The sequence below is a fragment of the Chrysochloris asiatica genome, unplaced genomic scaffold, assembly GCF_000296735.1.
Source record: "Chrysochloris asiatica unplaced genomic scaffold, ChrAsi1.0 scaffold00054, whole genome shotgun sequence".
NCBI lineage: Eukaryota > Metazoa > Chordata > Mammalia > Afrosoricida > Chrysochloridae > Chrysochloris > Chrysochloris asiatica.
The window spans coordinates 17801253-17825013 of NW_006408572.1; the positions used below are offsets into that span (position 1 = coordinate 17801253).

At 44.9% G+C, this 23761-nt stretch overlaps 1 protein-coding gene and 1 pseudogene across 1 annotated transcript in view; one reads left to right on the forward strand and one right to left on the reverse strand.

The window, feature by feature from the left end:
• HS3ST3B1 (heparan sulfate (glucosamine) 3-O-sulfotransferase 3B1) overlaps positions 1-23761 on the forward strand; it is a 56577-nt gene that overhangs the window by 12974 nt on the left and 19842 nt on the right. The gene's annotated exons all lie outside the window — the stretch shown is intronic.
• Positions 4820-5986, reverse strand: LOC102829052 (annotated as a pseudogene).

Consider the following 23761-nt stretch of genomic DNA (forward strand, 5'->3'; position numbering starts at 1 on the left):
TGTCCCCGTTTCATCTGTTGTGATAAAACTTCACCCTGTCGTGGGTATGCTTCATCTCACTCCGCTTCCCCTTCTAGGAACCAGCGTGTCTTTAACTGCACTGTTTGTTGGCCCTGGTACCCTAGTCTTCTGCACCACCTGAACCCTCAGCCGTCCTTCTCCTCAGACTCTTCTTCCTGAATGACCAGGATTTTGAAACATTTTTCGCGTGTCCTCAGGTCGTGCCAGGTTTGATGCTACCCAGAAGCGTTCCGTTTGTTTAAAGTCTTTTTATGTTTGTGTCTCATTCAAAGACTAAGACACATCACCAGGGGATGTTTAAACATAAACAAAAAAGAGCAAGTAAAATCATCTATAATCTTAACCTCAAAGGGTTACAGAAATAAAACTTGAAACATTTTTGGCTTAAGGGTAAAACAAAACACATCAAAAACCAGAGGCTATGGAGTCAACTCTAAGTCATGGAGATCTCATGTGCTCCATAGGTTTGCAACGGCTGGCTTTTCAGAAGGGGACCATTAGGCCTTCTGAGGCATCCCTGGGTGGACTTGAGTCTCCAACCTACTGGTTAGCAGCCAAGTGTGCTAACCATTTATGGCACCCAGGCATTTGATGTGTGCCATCAAGTCAGTTCTGAGACTCAGCGATCCGTGGCAGAATAGAACTTCCCCATAAGGTTTCCAGGAGTTCTGGTGGACCGAAAGGTCAGTTTGAACTGCAAGGTTGGCTCCGTGGAAACCCTATACAGGATCACTATGAGTTGGAACAGACTTGATGGCACTTAATTTTGACAACAACCCAGGCTGTAGCCTTTACAGAAGCTAACTGTGGTATCTTTCTCCAGTGATACTGCTGGTGGGCTCGAACTGCCAACCTTTAGGTTAATTCTGGAGTTCTTAAACAGTGTACCACCAGAGTTCCTAGAGACTTGATATTGTTAAGTGCTGTCAAGTCTATTTTGACTCACAGTGACCCCTGTACAGGATTTCCTAGGAGCGGTTGATGGGTTTGAACAAATGACCTTATGGTTAGCAGGCCAGTGCTTACCCTACAGCACCATACCAGAACTCTAAGGACTTTATATTGTTGTTAAGTGTCGCTGAGTCGGGTCTGACTCATAGCGATCCTGTATGGGGTTTCTGAGGAGTGGCTGACTGGTAGGTTTGAATTACTGACCTTGTGGTTCAAACCGACTTTGCGATCCAGTGCATTAACAACAACAGCACCACACCAGGGAATAATGTTGTTGTTGTTGTTGTTAAGTGCCATCAAGTTGGTTCCGACTCATAGCAATCCTGTATAGCGTTTCCAAGAAATAGCTGGTGAGTTTGAACTGCCAGCCTTGAGGTTCAAATGACTTTGTGGGCCAGTGCTTTTCCTACTGCACCACACCAGAACTCCAAGGGACATTATGGTTGTTGTTGTTAAGTGCCGTAGAGTCGGTTCCGACTCATAGCAACTCATAGGGTGTTCGAGGAGTGACTGATGAACTTGAACCACCGACCTTGAGGTTCAAACTGACCTTGTAATTCAGTGCATTAACCCACATGCCACACTAGGACGCCAAGGAACTTTATTATACCTTCAAAATCATTGTTGTTCTTATTAAGTACCATCAAGTCGATTTCAACTCATAGGGACCCTTTGTAGCATTTCCGAGGAGCAGTTGGTGAGCTTGAACTGCTGACCTTGCAGTTCAAACGGCTTTGCAGTCTGGCGCATTAATCCACAGCACCACACCAGGACTCCTCAAAATCATTTGTATCTATTTAAATTCCTTTCCATGTCATTACATTTTCTCCTACTACATTGTGTTCGTTAATTTCATTACATATTCTCCTACTTCATTATGATCATTAATATTACACATTATATATATAGACTGTAATTTGTTTTACCTATCTCCTATTCCAGGAGAAAGATAAGGCTTTTGCATCCCACAAAGATATGAAGTCTTGGAAACCTTACACAGGGTCACTGTAAGTTGGAACCAATTTGATGACGTGTAACAAAACAACAACATGCGCTATTTTGTAACATTGAGATTATTAGCAATTTTAAACTATTCAAAGTACTGCTGGAGTTTATTTGGTGTAACATTTAAAGCGTGTAAATGCTGGTTAAGGAAGTATATGCCACCAGAAAGTGTTGGATATGGAATTTCAAACTGCCCTCTGGGCTGTGTAAACATACACCTTCAGCTGCAGATTGTTAGCGCTGATAGTATTTTTATTTGTTATTTTTGTCAACTTGTATCTCATGGTAAATTTCATTTAACATTTTTCTAGCGGCTGTTGAGGTCCATGTTTGGTGTCTATGGTTTTCTCTGGTAATGGTGGTGGATTGTCACCACGGAGTTCCTTCTGACTCCTGGGGACCCCATTTGAAGAACAGAAATGCTCCATGGGATTTTCATGACAGAACCTATCTTCTGAGGCGCTAATGGGTGGGTTTGAACCAGGAACCTTTCAGCATGTAGTTGAATTCTTAACCAGACTAACCTAAAGAGGTTGACAGTGACACACAAGAGAGGTTTGGTGGTCTCTTCCATGTAGATTACAGCCAAGAAAACGCTATGTAGCAGCTCTGCTCTGGGTGGGGTCACAGTCAGCTGGAAGGCAGGAGGTTTAATGTTGATGTTATGACTCCCATTGTGGTTCAACTTGTGCACATTTGCTATCACTCCCTTGTGTTCTCTTGTGAATGACCATTTCATTTCAGTGTTCTTTGTCTTTTTGGTTCGTAAGGGTATTTTATATATTGGGGATGCTGGTATAGTGCTGTAGGATAAGCACTGGACTGCCAATTTGGTTTGAATTGCAGGGTTGGTGGTTCAAACCTATCAGCAGCTCCTCAGAAACCACTATGAATTGGAACCAACTCGTTGGTACTTACTAACAGCAACAACAACCCTTTGTCATATGAGTTACAAATGTTATTTTCCCATTTTTATTGACCATTTTTAATTTTATGCATTCTCAGTTCATCACTTTAAACAGAGGAAAGAATGTGTCATTCTGTTGAGCCTTCTTTTCCCGTATAGCTTTGACCTTTTCTGCTCTGCTTAAAAAATGCCTTCCTATTAGACTATGTAACTATTCAAATAAATATTCCTCTAGTGACTTTTTGTAGTCCTGGTGTGGTGCTGTGGGTTAATGCACCAGACTGCAAAGCCATTTGAACTGCAAGGTTGGCAGTTCAAGCTCACCAGCTGCTCCTCGGAAACCCTATACAGCGTCGCTATGGGTCAGAATTGACTCGACGGCACTTAACAACAAGTGACTTTTTATTTATTATTAACACTTTGAAATCTTTTCTTGGACTTCCGTTGGTTTAAGAATTTTCTACTTAGTGAAGTCTGTGATTATTATTTCTATGTTTCCTCACCAACCCCAGCTGCTCACATCTTCCTGAGAAGGTGTCCTGGTGGCACAGTGGGTTAAGCATTGGGCTGCTAACTGCAAGGTCAGTGGTTCAAACCCACCAGCCACTCTGAGGCAGAAAGATGAGGCTATCTGCTGCTGTACCTATTTATAGTCTCAGAAGCCCTCCTTTCTCCTGTAGGGATGGTGTGCATCGAATTGATTGAGGGCCGATGGCAGCGTGCATCCCCTGTATTTGTCAACTCTTGTCCTAAGTTTTTTGTTTCCTGACTTTATTCACCATAACACTACAGAGTCCTGGTGTGGCTCTGTAGGATAAGCACTCGACTGCTAACCACAAAGTCGGTGGGTCAAACCCACCAGCCGCTCCTTGGAAACACTGTACAGGGTCGCTATGAGTTGGAACCAACTTGACGACGCTCAAGGGGCTCGGGTAGCAAAGTGTGTTATGAGTTGAGCTGTTACCCACAAGGTCAGCAGTTCAAGTCTACCAGTCACCCTACAAGAAAGAGATGAGGCTTTCTGATCCCGTAAAGATTTACAGCCTCTGAAAACCCTATACAGGGTCCCTCAAGTGGTGCTGGAGTGTGACCCACAAGGTCAGAGATTCAAACGCAGCAGCTGCTCCTCGGAAACACCAAACAGGGTCACTATGAGTCAGAACCAACGGGATGACACATAACAAGAGTCACAACTGACTCGCTGGCACTTTGGAGTCCTAGTGTGGTGCTGAAGGACAAGCACTGGACTGCAAGGTTGGTTTGACCCACAAGGTGGCAGTTCAAACCTACCAGCCTCTCCTCGGAAACCCTATATAGGGTTGCTATGAGTCAGAACCGACTCGATGGTTTTGTGCCTGCTGTAGTTTTTGCCTTGACACCATTCTTATCATAACCGTCTGCTGTTTCATCCCAGCCTGTGGTTTATGCTTCTCACACTGTTCTGATTGTCCCTGTTACATGTTATTGTTGTTCGTTGCTATCAAGTTGATTCCAGCTCATAGTGAACCTATGCACAACAGAACATCCTCACAATCGCTGGTATGCTGTCAGTGTGTTGATCCATCTGTTGGGGGTCTTCCTCTTATTTGCTGACCCTCCACTTTACCTAGCATGATGTCCTTCTCCAGAGACTTGTCTCTCCTGATAAGATGAAAGACAAAGTCTCCCCATCTTGGCTTCCAAGGAGCATTGTGGCTGCATCTCTTCAGACATAGAGCTGTTTGTTCTGGCAATTCATGGTACTTCCAATTCCAGTATTCTTCTTCAACACCATACCGCTGTTGCATGTAGGAGAGAGTTTTTTTTTTTTGTCTTGTTTTCATCCTTTATTAAGTCTTTTGTTTTTTGTTTTGAACTGTATATAATAAGTTCATCATCTTTCTCTGGAACACTCTATTAGAAAATTGTGGCTTGGTTTAGCTCTCAGTAGCCTTGCTACTGAACTCTGAGGAACTTTGCCTTCTTCTGAGACACTCCATTTTTCTTCTGGCTAAATAAGAGACATTTCAGGAGAGCTCCATCTTTTCTTTTTAACATCTTTCTTAGGCTTCTTCTCATAAATAGGATCCTCTCGTAAAGCAATATGTGCTTTCTTACACACCTCCTCCATCCAGTCTGCAGTTACATTGTTCTTTATGTTTTGAGAGAATTGTTTCTTGTCAGCATCTTTATCTTCTTCCGTTGTTGTTGTTAAGTGCTATCAAGTCGGTTCCTGTGTGAGGTTACCAAGGAGCAGCTGGTGAGTTTGAAGTGCCAATTTTGTGCAGCAAACTGACCTTACGGTCAGTACTTTACCCACAACACCACACAATCAGCTTCTTCCATTAGGTAACGTGTATAATCTGTAATGTTCTGACCAGGATGTGTTTCCTGTATACTTCTGCAATGAATTCCTTGCTTTCTGAATCATAATCAGGGAATCACTTGGTCCTGTCAGGAAGAGACAACCCTCCATACACAGAGGCTTGTCTATCCTTCAGAGCCCCACAAACTTTATTTCCAGTTGTATTTCTGCCAAGGCATCCAAATAGGTGATGCCTGTCAATGCTTTCCACGTTGTGTTCATCTCCAGTTACCTCCACATAACCTTCATGGTGGTGGTGGTGTGCTGTGGAGTCAGTTCCAAGTCATAATGACCCTGTATAAGGTTTCCGAGGCTGTAAATCTTTACAGGAGGAAAAAGTTTCATGTTTCTTCCTACAAACAGCTGGTAGTCTCGAACTTCTGACTTTGAAATTAGCAGCCCGATTCCTAACCCCTATGCTACCCAGAATTCCTTGGCTTTCACAGGTCTTGTCCATACCAAACCTATTCAGGCCAGTGCAGTGTGCCACGGCATAATTTGGCAGTCCAACTTTCACAGTGTATTTAGGAATGAGCATAAACTGAACAGACAATCGCATCGCCTTCTATACGGGCATAAGCAGTCTACCAAATGGTATCTCTGTTGGTTGCACGAAAAATCAGCCTGTCTTTGAGTGGGTTGTACTGATTGGAATCCTGGATTACCAAGCGTCAGTTAGTTTTACCCTCTCTTCTTTTAAATTTCACTTGGTATCTCTTGAAGTAGACCTGGTCCGTGACAACGTTAGCAAATCCCATCCCACGTAACAGATGCGGGGGTCCACACCTCGTCACAGACCTCCAGGCCCAACGACTCTAGAATGTGAGGGAGTGGGGGAAAGTTTAATAGGTTTTTAAAAATAATTTTATTTTCCTTCTTGCTGTTGAGAAATATACACAGTAAATTGTATACCGATTCAACAGTTGCTTCATGTAAAGTTCAGTGACATAGATTACATTCTTCAAGTTGGGAAATCCTTGTCATTTTCCTTTTCCGGAATGGTTCCTCCCCTGTTAACATAAGATCATTGCCCCCTAAGTTCCCATTTCGAGTTGCTGTTGTCAGTTTGATGCCATGTCTGTGCTTACAAGAGCACAGTGCTCTAGGCAGAACTTCTTTACCAGCTAAGCTAAACTATTGTTTGGTTTTAAAAAGACTTCAAGGGCTATCTAGGCTTAAGGTTGCAAGATGATCTCAAGGCAGTAGGTTTTAGGGGTTCATGCAGACTACATGGCTCCAGACAGTCTGAATTCCACAAGAGCTTGAAATTCTGTTTCCTATTTTCTCCTTTTTGGTCAGGATTCTTCTGTACAGCCTTGGATCTAAACATTTTAAACAGTGTCTTTTTTTTTTTTTTACATTTTATTATTTTTACTGGGATAATCATGGAATTTTCCAAGTACTCTCTTTTCTTCCCAGACCTTGTACATGTATTCATGTTTGCACCAAAGTGAGATGTGTTTGCCAGGAGACAGTGAGTGATGGCCTCTTTGTCCTGGTGTGGTGCTGTAGGATACTGGACTGCGAGCCACAAAGTCAGTGGTTCAAACCCACCAGCTGCTCCTTGGAAACCCTCTACAGGGTCACTGTGAGTCAGAACTGACTCAATGGCACTGAACAACAACTATAACTCTGCATGTCTGATGCTCAGTTTTTTTCTCAGACCTGTTTCTTTGCTGGTCAGGAAGCTGAAGTGTGGGTTTCAGCCCATTTCGCCATTTCCAGCAGGCTTTTAACCTCAAACATCTTTGCTTTGTACAGGTGACCTCTTCCCAGACACCCCCTCCTCACCAACCCCCACCCCACATATCTGGCTTGGTAATCAGACTGAGAGAAGAGTACAGAGCATCTCCGACGCCAGGGTGCTCAAATGCTACGCATGACCAGTTCTCCTTGTTTGTAACCCTCGTCTCTCTGAATACATCTCTCTGATACTTCCAGTCTCGTATTTCAGCAACCTGTCCCTGCTCCACACTGTGGGTTAGACATTAGGTTGCTATAACAGCAAGGTCCACAGTTCAAACCTACCATCTGCTCCACGGGAGAAAGGTGAGACTGTCCGCTCCGCTAAAGACCCAAGGTCTTGGAACCCCTTTACAAGGTCCCTGTGTGTCTGAGCCCACTCCATGACAGTAGGTTTGATTGGGCCTTTGCTTCATTTAGCTTCCTGCCAGTTTGTTTTCCGGAAGTGGCTCCATCTAGACATCACAAATGAGAGGAGGGGAGCAAAGGGAATCTCCCTGTCCATCTCACATTCTGTGAAGTTACAGATTTGATAGAGTTCAGTTTTCCGGTTGTAATCGATCCCAGACCACAATTTACCAGTTGCTGTGGAGTTGATTCCAATTCCTGGTGACCTCATGTGGGTCAGAGGAGAACTGTGCAACTGACTGATGTCTCAGAAGTCAATCACCAGACCTTTCCTCTGAGGCTGCTCTGGATGGAGTGGAACTGACAACCTTTTGGTTATCAGCCAAGCACATTAATTGTTGGCAGCATCCAGAGGCTCCAGATCACAAACTAGCATTTTACAAGCATATTTTATTTGGCCCATTAAAAAAAAAATCATTATGATTATGGAAAAAAATTATACATACATAAAACTGAATACAAGGAGCTCTGGTAGCGTAGTGGTTACGAATCGGGCTGTGAACCTTAGGGTCAGCGGTTCGAAACTACCAGCCTCTCCGCGGGAGAAAGATGAGGCTTTCTACTCCCGTAAAGATTTACACCCTCGGAAACCCTGTACAGGGTCGCTATGGGTCGGACCCGACTCGATGGCACTTAACAACAACAACAACAACAAAACTGAATACAATAAAACAGTCAACTTTCAAGAACTCATAGCCAGCTTCAATGGTTGAAATTCATAGCTAGTCACTGTTGTTGTTATGTGCCGTAGAGTCGGTTCCGACTCATAGCAACCCTGTACAGGGTTTCTGAGGCTGCAAGTCTTTACGGGAGCAGAAAGCCTCATCTTTCTCCCATGGAACAGCTGGTAGTTTCGAACCGCTGACCTTGCGGTTCGCAGCCCGATTCGTAACCACTACACTACCAGAGCTCCTTATAGCTAGTCACTACTCTCATTCATTTCCCCCACTCTCATGTTATTTGATGGGAATCTCAGACATCATACTATTTTTTTCTAAGCACCTGGCTTGTGAGCTTTGTGAACCACATGTTTAGTTCACATGCTTTTAGGAAACTGTATATATCAAAAGTATGCTGCCAGGGACCGTAGGACCATCCAGGGAGAAGAGCACGAGCAGAATGCAGGACCTTATCTAGAGAAGCAGTAACACCAGGGATGGAGGCAGAGATGAGGACAGGAGAGAGGGAGCAGCTGAGGACTCTAGACTCTTGGAAAGAGAGGGACTGAGAGCTGGCGGCCAGGAGGCAGGCTTGCAGAATGTGCCCTTTGGAGGTGTAAATTATGATATATGCCTGAGTGTTTAAAACAAAACAAAAGAGCTAAAATGAATAGAGGAAAATACTGTTAATTGATGGTATGTGGAGGAGATTATAATCATTGTGATGAAATAAAGTACATGATTTGTTGACTGTAAAACTGATGATCTGCCCTGTAAACTTTCACTCAACTCACAATAAAACTTTAGTTAAAAAAAAAAAAAGCATGCAGCCTGATAGATTTTCACAAAGGAGACATACTTGTGTCCCAAGCAACAAGATCATGCAACAATAGTTCAAGGACCCCAGAAGCGCCCCCCCTGGTGACTTATCCCCACCCAAAAGATGGCTGTTATGATCCCTTTCACCATCATACATGAATTCTGCCTGCTTTTGAGATTAACATACGTGCAACCATGTAGTGAACATTCATTATTGCTGTTAGATGCCGTCAAGTCAGTTCCAACTCATAACAGCCCAGGATAGGGTTTCTGAGGTTGTAAATTTGTAGAGGATCAGAAAGCCACAAACGGTTTAAAAAAAAAAAAACATGCCAATTCATCGTCAATATTTACAGATTGAGATATTCTACACCAAACCCCAGAATTTCTGTGTAAGATTGGACCAGATATGCCTGCCTTCCTTAGTGTTACCACAGTGGCTGATGCCGGGGAACAGCTGTACCCTGTACTATGGGGTGTGCTCTCTCTTTACCAACCTGTGCCACTCTCGTCTCCTCACTGTCTCACTTTCTGCCAGCTTCCTTCATTCTACCTGCCTGTTCCTAGGTAGGGAGTCCTGGCATGGCACTGTGGGTTAATGTGCCAGACTGCAAAGCTGTTTGAACTGCAAGGTTGGCGGTTCAAGCTCGCCAGCTGCTCCTTGGAAACCCTATACAGGGTCGCTATGGGTCGGAATCGACTGGGTGGCACTTAACAACAACAACTCCTAGATAGAGTCAATGCCAGACAGTTGAGGGAGCTACTAAGCATTCCCCATCAATGTTCCCTCCCAGGTGTGCCTTATTTCAGGCTGGTGGTTCCTCGGTCCAGTTCATCACAGAAGTTCTTGTCAGATTTTTCCTCTTTGCTCCAGGAGGTTTTCCTTTTGCATGTTTGTAGCATCCTGGAGTGGCTAGATGGAAGTTAGCTAGCTGGATGTCATTTAGGATCAGACTCGCCATTTAAAATTGCTTTCTCTAGTTCCGTAACTGGTAATTGGCTCTTATTCCATCTGCCACCCCCACTCCACCCTCTGGACAATTGGCAAGCCTTACAGTCTGTCCTTTGTTACTGACACCTGGTGACCTTGTGCAAGTTACCTTATCTCTTTGTGTATCCACATCCCCATGCTTCCTGAACCAGTGATGATGAAGACCCAATGTTTTTCTGATCCATTGTAGACTGATATATAACCCTCTTGGCACACAGCTCACACTATATGCTTCCCGATACACAGTTTACAACACTCACACTGGCCTATGCCCAGTCCAGTGAGTCCACTGACCCTGGGCTTGGACAAATTAGTGATTTAAAACACACACACACACACACAAACGACACACAGAAACAAACAGCAGTCTAGTCGTCATAAAGTCCATGCTGACTCATGCTGACTCCATGTGTGTCAAAATAGAACTGGCTTCTTACAGTTTCCAATGACTGTGATCTTTCAGAAACATGTCACCAGGTCTTTCTTGGGAGGCATTTCTGCATGGGATTCCAACTGCCAACCTTTCATTTAGTGCTGAACTGTTGGTGCCCCCAGGGACTCCACCAATGACTCTTGTTAAATGCCTTTGAGTCGATTTTGACTCATGGCCACCCTGTGTGTGCAGAGTAGAACTGCTCCACAGGGTTTTCAAGACTGAGATCTTTTGAAAGCAGATTACCAGGCCTTTCTTCCGAGGGCTTTGTATCTTCTTGAGGAACAGTTGGCAGGGAGACCTAAGACCCCACTTTCAGAAGCACTCTAATTAAGTTTTTTAGCAAACATACAGCTCTGGAGAAATTAATAGGTGATGTGTAGGAAAAATGTTGCTATGATATCATACTTGTATCAAAGGCCCTGAGAAGTACTTTGTTGTTGTTATGTGCCGTGGAGTAGGTTCTGACTCATAGTGACCCTGAACAGGGTTTCTGAGGCTGTAAATCTTTATGGGAGCAGAATGCCACATCTTTTTCCCACGGAACAGCTGGTAGTTTTGAACTGCTGACCGTGAGATTCGCAGCCCAATTCACAACCACTACGCTACCAGAGCTCCTTGAGAAGTACTTTAGCTTAAAAACAACACAAACGATTCTGTTAGATTTTGTTTAACCTAGCACTGAGTACTGAATCCTCTTTGCATTCAATACCTACTGACATCCTGAGAAATGGTACTCATCTAGATCTCTGGGTCTAGGAGCTCTGGTAGCGTAGTGGTTACGAATCGGGCTGCGAACCTTAAGGTCAGCGGTTCGAAACTACCAGCCGCTCCGCGGGAGAAAGATGAGGCTTTCTACTCCCGTAAAGATTTACACCCTCGGAAACCCTGTACAGGGTCGCTATGGGTCGGAACCGACTCGATGGCACATAACAACAACAAGATCTCTGGGTGGCGCAAAACACTGGTGCTACGGAAGAAAAGTCTGATGTTGATAGAAGTTCATAAAGTTTGCAGCCAAGGAAACCCTAATGGTAGTAACACGCGCTGCTTTGATGAGTCTGAATTGACTGACAGGAAATGGATTTTTGGCTTTTTTTGGGGGGTTAGGGGGGTGGTGTTGTCAAGGAGCCATGGTAGCATAGGGAATTTATAAGCTGGGCTGCTAACGGAGAGGTCAGCAGCTCGAATCTACCAGCCTCTCCATGGGAGAAAGAGAAGGCTTTCTGCTCTGGTGAAGATTTGCAGCCAGGGTTGCTGTGAGTTGGAACCGACTTGGCGTGGTACACATCCACCAACAGCGTGTCCGTCTGGGGCATGTTAGTTCAGCAGGCCTCCAACGTTTAGTACAGTTTACCCTTTATCCTGTACTTTTCTTCCTTGTTCACAGACCACCCTTTCTATTTCTTGAACTTCAGACTCTTCACTTTTCTCCCTTGTGAGGTCACCTCAAATTCAAAGTGTCTGCTGCCCCTCCCTGCTCTCCCCCTGCCCCCGAGACGTCTGCTGCAAAAAGCTGTGAGAAAAGGAAAACTGGAGTGGTAATAAACCAGGGACCCTGGGCAGTTGCTGAGGCTGAGGCCTCAGGCAAACAGACTTGCTGATTGGTGCTGCAAGTCACTTCTTGCTTGGAACTGCTTTAGTAAGCTTCCACTTGTTGTTATGTAAGCAAACTAATTGTAGGTTCAGCTTTCCTCCAAGAAGCTTTATGTCTGTTTTCAAAGGTAGGGCTACGGTCTCTCTGGTGTTTATGGAGCCTAATATTTGATGGTATTGGGAAAAGTGTAGCATTTTGTGGTCTGTGTATATTTCATCATCGTACCCAGTATAGCTCAGCATGGTGGTGATGTGCAGATCTTTGCTGAATAGCGTGAGAACCACATGTAAACATTGGCAGCCTTGAGGTGGAAATAAAGCCAGTCACTTTAGCAGATAGCATATTTTCTCTTTTGGTGTCTGGGCCAGGGGGTAGCGCTTAAAATGGGTCTGTAATCACACAGCATCGGAAATAAAGGAAACTTTCTGATTAGGTGTCACTGGGAAAGGAGGTGTGAATAGAAGCTTTTCACAGAGGGAGATTGGGGGATTGATTTACCTGTTTTGACACAACTTAAGTTACACGAGATTCTGGCTTTACCACCCAAATACTCTAACCGGGCTTGAGTGATCTTACCATCTCCTGATGCACTTACCTAGACAGACTCCTCGTATTTGTGAAATTCTGACACCTGTTTGGGCTACCCTCTTCACCTCTGCCCTGGACCCCTGCCTAAGCAGGAGCTAGGTGAACAGTTTCACACCAGGATAGGATCCTTGATGGTATGAACTCGATGAGCCTTTCATTCTTATCACACCCCCCTCCTTATAAAGTTACGGATCTTTAAAACGGGTATCTAATACTCACCTTCTCATTTTACGGGGCCTTGTGAAAATCAAGCAACTGACAAGACAGCCTTACCAAATGTGGAGGTAATAGTACAGCAAAACCATAGTAATAGCAAGTATTTGAGCACATAGTAAACATCTCAAGGTCGGCAGTTCAAGCTCACCAGTCGCTCCTAGGAAACCCTACACTGGGTCGCTATGGATCAAAACCGACTTGACAACACCTAACAACAACAACAAATGGATATAGGTGCATTCGTATGTAGGTCGGAACAGATGTGTACGTAGGTGAAAGTAGATGGAACTGTCTATACCCTCCAAATCCACAATCATTGAACTGATTTCGATTCGTAGCCAACGACCCTTATAGGATTTCCGAGGCTGTACATCGTCACGGAAGCAGAAGGCCTCATCTTTCTCCGACACAATGTCTGGTGGGTTTGAACTGCCAACCACGCAGTTAGCAGTCCAGTGCCTATCCAACAGTGCCATAAGGGCTCTGTAAAAGTGTCTTTGTGGTTGTTGTTGTTAAGTGCTGTCAAGTCAGTTCTGACTCATAGTGAACCTTGTATAGGGTTTCCAGGGAGCTAGCAGTCCAGAGTTTATCCTATAGCGCCACACCAGAGTTCCAGAAGTATGTATTGCTGTTGTTGTTAAGTGCTGTTGAGTTGGTTCTGACTCATGGAGACCCTATACAGGGTGAGAGTGTGAACTGCTGATCTTGCTGTTCAAACCGACCTTGCGATCCAGTGTTTTTATCCTACAACGCTGTTGTTGTTGTTAAGCACTGTCGAGTCGGTTCCGACCCTTAGCTACCCTATATAGGGTTTCCAAGGAACAGCTGGTGAGTTTGAACTGCCGATCTTTCTGTTCAAACCGACCTTGCAATCCAGTGCTTACCCTCCAGCGTACAAATCTATGGATGTGGGCACATCCAGTCCTTGTAGGCATATAAATACGCCCCTCAGACGTAACCAAACATCTTCCAACTTTGGTTTTCTGGGTTTGACCGTAGTGTCGTGGGACATCTCAATCCTAGTGAAGTGAGTTGTGTCTGGAGTCTAATACGCTTGGGAGCAGCCAAGACACACTATGGATCTCTACTCACCAGGAGCAAAACAGTTAGAAGGTAAACAAAAGCTTAGTGGAAACTCAAGTCTACATGAACCACAAGCTTGTTTACCCGAAGACCAGAACTTGGTGCCCAGCTACCACCACAGACTGTTTTGCCCGAGGTCAAAATAGTTGGTCCCAGACAAGCTGAAACAGTAGAGAACAGACTAGTGCCTTGAGATACTCTTTAAACCTAGAACCAAGGCCATCCCCTGAGATCACCTTTCAGTGGAATGGCACAGTGACACACCAAATCAAAGATGTTACCCGTAAGTTCGGTGCTCTGTTTAAAGGCTTACAGTCCGAGACCAAAGGGTCAACAGTTACTGTAAGGCAAAGATGAGACGATAGGGGGCAGAGAAAGGAGACTCCTAGAAAGGGAACTCAACCCAACTGAAGAGAAGATTGATACATTCTGATCAATGTGACTAATGCCACCAGGCGCTTTGTGTGGAAATTGTCAAATGGGACCCTCACGTACTGTGTAAACGTTCACCAAGAACTCAACAAAATATTATTAAAAAGTAATAAAATGATAAGGATGGCCAATTCGTAATGGAAACATCCATATGGTGAGACAGATGAAAAAATGTGGACTCCTGGTGTGGACCTGTTGATTCAGCACCGCACTGTAAACCACAAGATTGGCAGTTCAAACCTACCAGCTGCTCCTTGGATACCCTATACAGAAGGGGCGGGGAAACTTTTTTCTAGCAAAATTTATAACATTATTTGCAGGCTATACAAAATTATCAACTTAAAAATTAGCCTGCTATATTTGGTCAGACATTTAATGAATTCACCCCTAATGTGATGGCATCCTGGTAAAGCACTGGATTGCAAGGTCAGTTGGAACCACAATGTCGTTGGTCCTGTCTCACCATCTGCTCCTCAGAAACCCTATACAGGGTCCCTATGAATCAGAATTGACTCAACGGCACTCAACAACAATGTGATGGCTGGAACTGCGGTTGCCTTGGCAGAGCCAGAACAAATGATTTCGCTGTCCGTATAAGACCCATGGGCAGGATGTTCCCCATCCGTGCTATACAGGGTTGCTATGACAACACTGTGCTTGTAGGCAAGCAGTCATTCTCAACTTCATCCACCAGACAGCCTAGAAACAGCTCCAGTGGATTGAGTGGTGTGCAAGGCACGCGGGCAATGAGATGGTCAAGCCATTTGCAGAGTCCTCGAGGAGAGCTCACTGTCATGGGTGGTGGGCTGTGGTGAGAGACAAAATAGAATAAACTGAGAAATGCCAGGGGTGTGCCTGGGCACCAGCAGGCAGTGGTTGTCTAGGCTGTAGGTAAAAGATACTCTTGAAATGACATCAATGCTTGAGTCCAGTGGTGGGCTTGGACCCTCAATAACTGCGCCACTCACATTTAACATGTGATCTCCATCAAGAATCTTCCAGCTGCTGCTTGTTTGTCAGTTACCTTCTAATGTGGACTCGGTGCTGTTCTGTGTCAATTACACCAGCTTTGGGCTTCTCTTTGTTGTTGTTGTTGTTATGTGCCGTGGAGTCGGTTCCGACTCATAGCGACCCTGTACAGGGTTTCCGAGGCTGTAAATCTTTACGGGAGCAAACCACCTCATCTTTCTACCTCGGAACCGCTGGTAGTTTCAAACTGCTGACCTTGCGGCTTACAGCCCGATTCATAACCACTACGCTACCAGAGCTCCTTTGGGCTTCTCTTAGTGGAGTGAATTGAGAGGCTAGGCGCTTGCATCCTTCTCCCAGTGGAAACCAGGAACTGGGAAACTCCCCAAGGACTGACTCCACTTGGAAATCAGCAGCGGGACAGTCAAAAGGATGGGAATCAAATTGATCTCAGTGATTTCTTGGTTTCTCTATTTGAATGCCTATTCATTTAGGTTTGCTACTTCTCATTGCATATTGATTTTATAACTTGTTGAGCGTCCTCTCTGTCTAGAATCTGGATTGCAAGATGGTTTCACTTAATGAATATTATTTAGTGTCTATATCCTTGCCTTGGTGGCTCAGTGGTCCGATTCTCCCTCCCATGCAGGAGATCCAGGTTTGATTCCCAGCCAGTGTACTTCATGCATCCCCACCATCCAGCTATCAGTGTAGATTTGCATGTTGCTATGATGCTGAGCACGTTTTTCAGCAGGGGTTCCAGACTAAGACAGACTAGGAAGATCTGCTTCCAAACGTTTGTCACAGAAAATCCTATGGATCATAATGGTCCAATCCATAACCGATCATAAGAATGGTGCAAAGCCAGGCAGCATTTTGTTCCATTATACATGTTGCCAAGGGCTGACTCAATAGTAGCTAATAACAACAACATTTTATTCTCACTGTGCCCTTGTGGGCCTTGCATTCTCATAGGGAGATGGACAGTTAACAAATAAACAAGTGAACTAATAAAAATAGATGCTACCTATATCAACCTGAGCAAGGAGGTGTAGAGTGTTATGGGGAAGAGAGAGGTGGGAGAAGAGGGCTGCTTAGAGAAACGGATATTTGGGACCCCAGAGGCAGGCGAAAGTATGTGTCTCTGTTAAAAACGGAACAGGATTTTAAGGCCTGGCTCAAGAAGGAAGCTAACTGAGCCTGGAATTTGCTGTGAGTGTGAAGCAGGGTTTTGAACCCATTCTTCCCAGTTCAGCCTTGGCCAATGCAGTGAAACTAGAACAGATCCAAATTTGTCAAATATGGAGGTACCAGAACAGTAAGTGGAGCAGACAAAAATTATGGGTCAGTGCCCTGATAGAAGCTTTAATATTCTTTTTAGAAAACAAGAGCAACGTGAGTGTTGCATACCAACCAAATCTCTTGACTGGAAAAGTTGAAAGTAACGGTGCCCAGGTCAAAGATGGCAGCAGATGGCACCACTTTGAATGTATGTTGCTCTGCAGAGTCGGAACAATAATCCAATCTCCTGCAGCAGGATCCTGAAACGGCTCGCTGTGCATTTTCCCAGTCTCCCAGTCCAGGCCTCGGCCCATAATTTTTCCCACTCCAGTTATCATTTCTCTACCTTCTCCACTCAACATCTTACAAATTTGTGTGTGTTCTGATTTCTCTTCATGGTTTGAACCAGTTCAAGGTCCTGATGTGAAGGGATGCGAGTTGAGCAGGATGGGCCTGTCGGACTTTATAGAAGGACCTGGAATGGAAGCAGGGACATGAGATGGCAAAATACAATATGACATGAGCCACACCCAAATAGAAGTATTTGCAAAGTATAGAAATAATGTCAAGGCAGGAGTGATCTGATCTGTGTAGGTGGAGAAAGAACTTCAACCAGAAGTCTTCCGAGGTGATGTGAGGCCTGAGCAATGTTTTGATAGATGGATAGGAAGGAGTTGGTCTATAGATCCAGTAGGGAAAGGGATCTCCTTGCCAGGAAAGGAATAGACATGAAAAGTCCAGAAACTTTACTTGAAAAGGCACCGGAGATGTAGGGAATGAGCCGCAAAGAAACCTGGAGAGGTAAAGGAGGAGGTGGGACAGCCTCAGGAGATTGATGATACCTCTTTGTGAGTGAATCAAATATGAATCATGACTTCAAAGACTAACTAGCCCAGTTTACACTGCACCTCTCTCCTTTCTCTCCCCCAAGTATTTCAACTTGGAGTCAGATTTACAAGATGCTGTTGATTAGCACGAAACAGGAACTGCTTTTGCTGGTGCTCAGAAAAGACGCCACCCAGAGAAAAAAAAAAAGGCCAAGTGCTCAGGATGGGTTCCGGGATCCACGTCCTCTAAGCTGGTTGCTTTCTGTTTGTCTGGATGCAGCCTTTCATTAGGGCAAAGCCATGTAATTAGAAATTCCACTTCTCAGCTCTTCGGACCTACACCAGGAACAGCCCTGCGGACGCACGGTTTCAGAGTTATTAGAAGCTGAACAGGGCCAGGCTGCCCGTGCCAAATGCCAAACCTGGTAATTAAGCGGTGGCTTTGCAGGCACACACCTGTTCTGGATGTGCGGTGAGTGCCAGCTGCCCTTCTTACTGGAGCTGATGCCATTTGCTAGGACGGTGGGGGAGTGTGCGAGACTGTGCGTACTCTCTCCTTATCTCTCTTCATCCTCTCTACCTCCTTTCCTTTCTTTCTAATCAGAGCATTTCTTACTGTGGGATTTTCTCAATGCAGATTTCTCACTATCTAATCTGGGTTAATGCGCTCGACTGCAAAGTCAGTTTGAACCACAAGGTTGGCGGTTCAAGCTCACAAGCCACTCTGAAACCCTACACAGGGTCGCTGTAGGTCGGAAGTGAGTCTGTGGTACTTAACAACAACAAAGGTTACTGGTTATCCCCATGCAGTTTGGTAAGGACGACATTAAGTGACACCAAGAATTGGAGCCATTTCTAGGAGTCCTGGTGTGGCACTGTGGGTTAATGCGCTGGACTGCAATGTCAAGTTAAACCACAAGGTTGGTAGTTCAAGCTCACCAGCTGCTCCTCAGAAACCCTATACAAGGTCACTGTGGGTCGGACTGACTCAACGGCACTTAACAACAACAATCTCATTAAGGAGTCATGGTGTGGCACTGCAAGTTAATGCGCTGGACTACAAGGCTGGTTTGAATCACAAGGTTGGTGGTTCAGGGTCACCAACCGCTCCTCAGAAGCCCTATACAGGGTCGCTATGGGTCAGAACCAACTCGACGGCACTTAACAACAGCAGTCTCATTAAATTATCCTCTTTGAGGCCTTGATTGGTGCAAATGGTTGAGGGCTTTCATCTGCTATTGAAAGGTTTGGCAGTTGCCGTCCACCCAGGGGAACTTTGGAAGAAATGCCTGGTGATCTACTTCTTAAAAAAAAAAAATCAATTGAAAACCCCATGGAGCGTACATTGGACTCAGTGGCAACTGGTGTGAGTTTTTGGCATTTCACCAGGATCAAGATGAGGCTTGCTGCTCCCACAAAGATTTACAGCCTTGGAAGCCCCATACAGGGTCGCTATGACCCGGCACTGATTTGCCGACACTTAGCAACCACAAACCCCAGCTTACTGTGGTTTCACCTAAATGCCAGATAAACAAGTCTCACCCCTCTTTGCTGTTGCTGCTCAGAAGAGAAATTGGAAAGGAGGGGCCCGTTTGGGAGATGCCAGGATGGAGGATGGAGTTGGGAGAGCATGTGACGGTGGAGTTTTTCTCTAGGATTGCTCACCAGACATCTCCCACTCTACATGCCTGGTTTCTAGATAGGCTAATTTAATTTCCCACAGAGAAGCTACTCCCCGTAGGATGGCAATCTCAAACAGTTAATGAGCTAGAAGAGGAGGCAGCCTATTGGATAGATTCTTGCTTCTCGGCTCAGTGGCTTAACAGTACTAATTTATTAACCTGTTTATTTCGTGGTTTGTTCAGCCTGGCACGGCTTCATGGCTCTCTCTTGGAAAGATGGCTTGAGCTGTGACTTCTCATCTGAGGACATTTATACACCTGATTTATTCAGAGAGAATCGGAGCAAAAGAGATAGCCTGAAGTCATCTCCTCCGTCCATAGCTGTAAAGCACTTGATGAAAATTCCATTTTTTTTTCCATTTTCCTCTGCTGGTTTGGGATCACCAACAGAGCCTTTTAGTGACTGGGATTGAGGCAAGAGCTGCTTTCTATGGAGAGCCGTGGCAGTAAGGGACACTGTTTGCAGTACAAACCGGGAATTCTGCCAGAGGAATTAAACCTTTGGTTTGGGAAGGCTAATCCGATTGTTTGCCATTTTGCAATCATGGTTTCTAGTTGGTTTGAGTAGAAAATGAACTCAAATAAAGGCATAAGGGCAGAAGTATAGGAAATCAGCAAGATATACAGCCTCCATTTTCTAAATCAATCTCTCTCTACATATATATGGTGTGGCGCTGTGGGTTAATGAGCCAGACTGCAAAGCCATTTGAACTGCAAGGTCGGCAATTCAAGCTTGCCAGTTGCTCTTCGGAAACCGTGTACAGGGTCGCTATGGGTCGGAACTGACTCGATGGCACTTCACAACAACAACAGATACTTATATACATACACTCCTGGCAATCCCAGTGTGCTCCACCAGGTTTTAACACTTTCCAAAGTACGATGTCAGACTTTTCTTCTGAAGAGCCTCTGAGTAGGTTTGGACCACTAACCTGATTAGTAGTCAAATGTGTAACCATTTACAATGGCCAAGGACTCAAATACGTAAACCAAACCAAACCAGTTACCATTTGAGTGGATTCAGACACACAGCCACCCTATAGGACAGACTAGAACAGCCCCATAGGGTTTCTGAGGTTGTAAATTGTTATAGAAACACATAGCCTCATCTCTCTCCCTCTGAGTGGATGGTGGATTGGCATCGTTCTGGCAACCTTAGCAGTGCAACACTTAACCCACTGCTCCACAAGGGAGCCTTTATGTATATGTGGTGCTGTTTATTTCATGATAATTTATACCTCGTGTATTGCTAAAAGGAGTCCTGGTATGGTGCTGTTGGATAAACACCAGACTGCTAACCTCAAGGTTGGCGGTTCAAATCCACAATTCCCCTTAAATCCTATACAGGATCACTATGAGTCAGTACCAATTCAGTATCCCTTAACCAGAACTTCATAACTCAAAATTAATTTAAAACAGAAGCTTTTTATTTTTCATAGTCAGAAGGAAGGGAAGCTAGAAACTTCTTTAGAAATGGGGTTTATTTTTGTTGTTGTTAAGTGCCGTCGAGTTGATTCCAACCCATAGCAACCCTGTATAGAGTTTCCAACAGGCAGTTGGTGAGCTTGGACCACCAGTCTTGCAGTTCAATCGACTTTGCAGTCTGATGCATTAGCCCACAGTGCCACACCAGGACTCCAGAAATGGAGTTGTTGTTGTTAAGTGCCGTTGAGTCGATTCCAACCCATAGCGACCCTGTATAGGGTTTCTAAGGAGCAGCTGGTGAGCTTGAACCACCGTCCTTGCAGTTCAAATGACTTTGCAGTCTGGCACATTAGACCACAGCGCCACAAGGAATGGTAAATGTAATGGTAAAAAGTAATGGGGTCCTGGTATGGCGCTGTGGGTTAATGCACTGGACTGCAAGTCAGTGTGAACCTCAGGTTTGGCAGTTCAAGTTTATCGTCCATTCCTCGGAAACCCTGTACAGGGTTGCTGTGGGTCGGAACCGACTTGACCGATGGCACTTAACAACAACAATGGTAAATGGGTCATGGGTGGGATGGTTACTGTAATTGAGCATTTTGACCCTGGATGTTTTCAGAAATGTAGATGAACTGCAGGTTTGGAATTCACATTCTAGCTTCTCTCTGCTCATTTTTTAAATGGGGGAGATAGCCCCCCCTTTCTTTAGAGGCTGTTACCATGAGAGCATGACTGTCTGCCCCCTTCTGTGTAAGTGCTGCCATTCTGAGGTGGCATCGTTCTGGCCAAAGCAGACAGAGAACCGTCGTCTGGCATTCTTATCCATCACCTGTCTGTGTGTCACGCTGTGGTAACTTCTGTGTTGCCCTGATGCTGGAACAATGCTACCAGGTTTTCACATGCCAGCATGATGAATAAGCTTCTGAGGATCTTTCTAAAAGATCTTTCTAGACTAACTGGAGTCTTGGTGTGGCGCTGTGGGCTAATGCGTTGGGCTGCAATGTCGTTTTGAACCACAAGGTTGGCAGTTCAAGCTCACCAGGTGCTCCTTGGGAATCCTATATAGGGTCACTATGGGTTGGAACTGACTCGACTAAAACAGACTAGCAAGAAAAGCCTGGTGGTCTCCGTCTGAAAATTAGTCAATTACATCTGTGAAGGAGGAGATTGTAATCATTGCAGTGAAATGGTGTAAACCCAGTGTTCTCCCACATAAACTATCACTCAAGTCACAATAAAACTTAATAGACAACAACAACAAAAACCCTGTGAACCACAATAGAATATTGTTCAATATGTGCTGGGATGATCCCCACCTCAGGTTGGAAGGGGCCTCCCAACACTCCAACATACCCTGATGGGGCAGGTGGCACCGGACCCGTCAGAGCTTTGTTAGGTCGTACAGAGGGCCACCATGAATTGGAGCCAACTCAACAGTAACTACCAACAACTTTTATTCTTGACCAGAGGCAGATTTATTTCCTGAGGGGCAGGCACTTTGAATACTATTGTGGACCGTGTCTTGGTGACTTTACAAAGCCATGTAGATCCCTGATTAGATCAACTCATCATTTCAATGCTTAATAAACAAGAAGTGCACATATCACATTTGTCAGCAGCTCTGGAAAAGCATCTGGTTGTTGCCAGCTTCATTTTGAGCCCTCTGGGGAACACCCAGAGTAAAGAATTTGGGTCCTGCATCAGCTTACGGGTATCTTCATCTAATCAGCTGATTCCCTTGCTGTTGGGTCTCAATTTGTTATCTGGCCATCCTAACTGCCTCTGTGTGACATGTTAATTTATGTGCAGTTAGCAAGCCCATACAAATTTGGTCGTTGGAGAGATTTGAGCTTGATTAATTTCACAAAAATGCTGAGGAGAGGGGCATCTGGAGAGCATCTCTTGTTCTCTCCTTCGATGGTGTTTGCTTATGGGCTTACCGCTGTGTATTTCCAGCCCCAACATTTGGAAGTGGATTTGTTTGGGAAAGCACTAGCTCAAAGGTCTCTATTTGTCAGGGATGGCACACCCAGCCAAGCTTTGCTGAGAGGCAGCCACTGTCCTCAGTGTCCAGACTCCAGCTGGTGCATCTGTCCAGAATTGACCTTCCTGGGCCCAGGGAAATTCTAACCTAGACTCTGGTGGGGGAGGAGTATGTTGTTGTTGTTGTTAGGTGTCATTGAGTCGGTACCAACTCATAGCGACCTTATGCACAGCAGAACTAAACACTGCCCAATCCTGGGCCAACCTCACTACTGTTGCCACACTTGAGCCCACTGATGCGTCACTTGGCCAATCCATCTGACCCTCCACCTTACCAAACAGTATATCCTTCTCCAGGGACTGGTCCCTCCTGACAATATATCCGAAGTATGGGAGACAAAGTTTGGCCATCCTGGCCTCCAAGAAGCCTCCTCTCAACTTCTAATCTGTGGACACCGAAGCATAAATCTTCATTTGTTATAATGTTTCTGGGATGAACACTTAAATTTTTGTGGCTTTCCCTACCTCAGGAAGTGTGTGGGAAGCTGCTATGTATGTGGAGTGAATTCAGAACACAGTAGTGTCAAGCCCTCAACCTTGCTTTTCAATACTACTTTTCCCTGCCTTTCCCCCCTCCTAGCTAACTGGTGTGCTGTAGGGTAAGCACTTGACTGCAAGGTCTGTTTGAACTGAAAGGTTGGCAGTTCAAACTCACCAGACACTCCTCAGAAACCCTATACACGGTTGCTATGAGTTGGACCCAACAACTGGTTGCTAAGGCTTCTTCTTTCCTGCCTTCAAAATGCTCTGGAATTCGCTTGGTCTTTCTTCCCATTCCCCCTGCTTCCTCCACGGAGTCCCTGGTCAGTGGTAAATGTGCTTGCTTGATTGCTACTGAAATGTTGGAGATCTTCAAAGAGCCTTGGAAGAAATGTCTGGTGATTGACTTCTGAAAAATTAGCCATTGAAAACCCTATTGGGGGGGGGGGGAAGTAGAGGGAATAGAAGCAAATACTGTTGAATGATGATGCACGGAGGAGATTGTAATCATTGCAATGAAACGTGAGTGTAAAACCAATATTCTCCCATATAAAATCATTCAATTCATAACAAAAAACTTTAAAAAAAAAACAAAAAAACTTAGACAAAACAACAACCCTATGGAGCACAGCTCAACTCGGACACTTGGGGTCACCATGAGTTAGTTGGCAGCAACTGGTTTCGTTCTTTAGATTGTTGTTTGTCGATAGCTTTTAATGATACATATGGTGTGGAGCAGAGATGTCAGCTTGAGGACTAGGGTGCGCCTGACCCAGGCCATGGTGTTTTCAATAGCCTCATATGGATGCGAAAGCTGGACAGTGAATAAAGAGGATCGTAGAAGAATTGATGCCTTT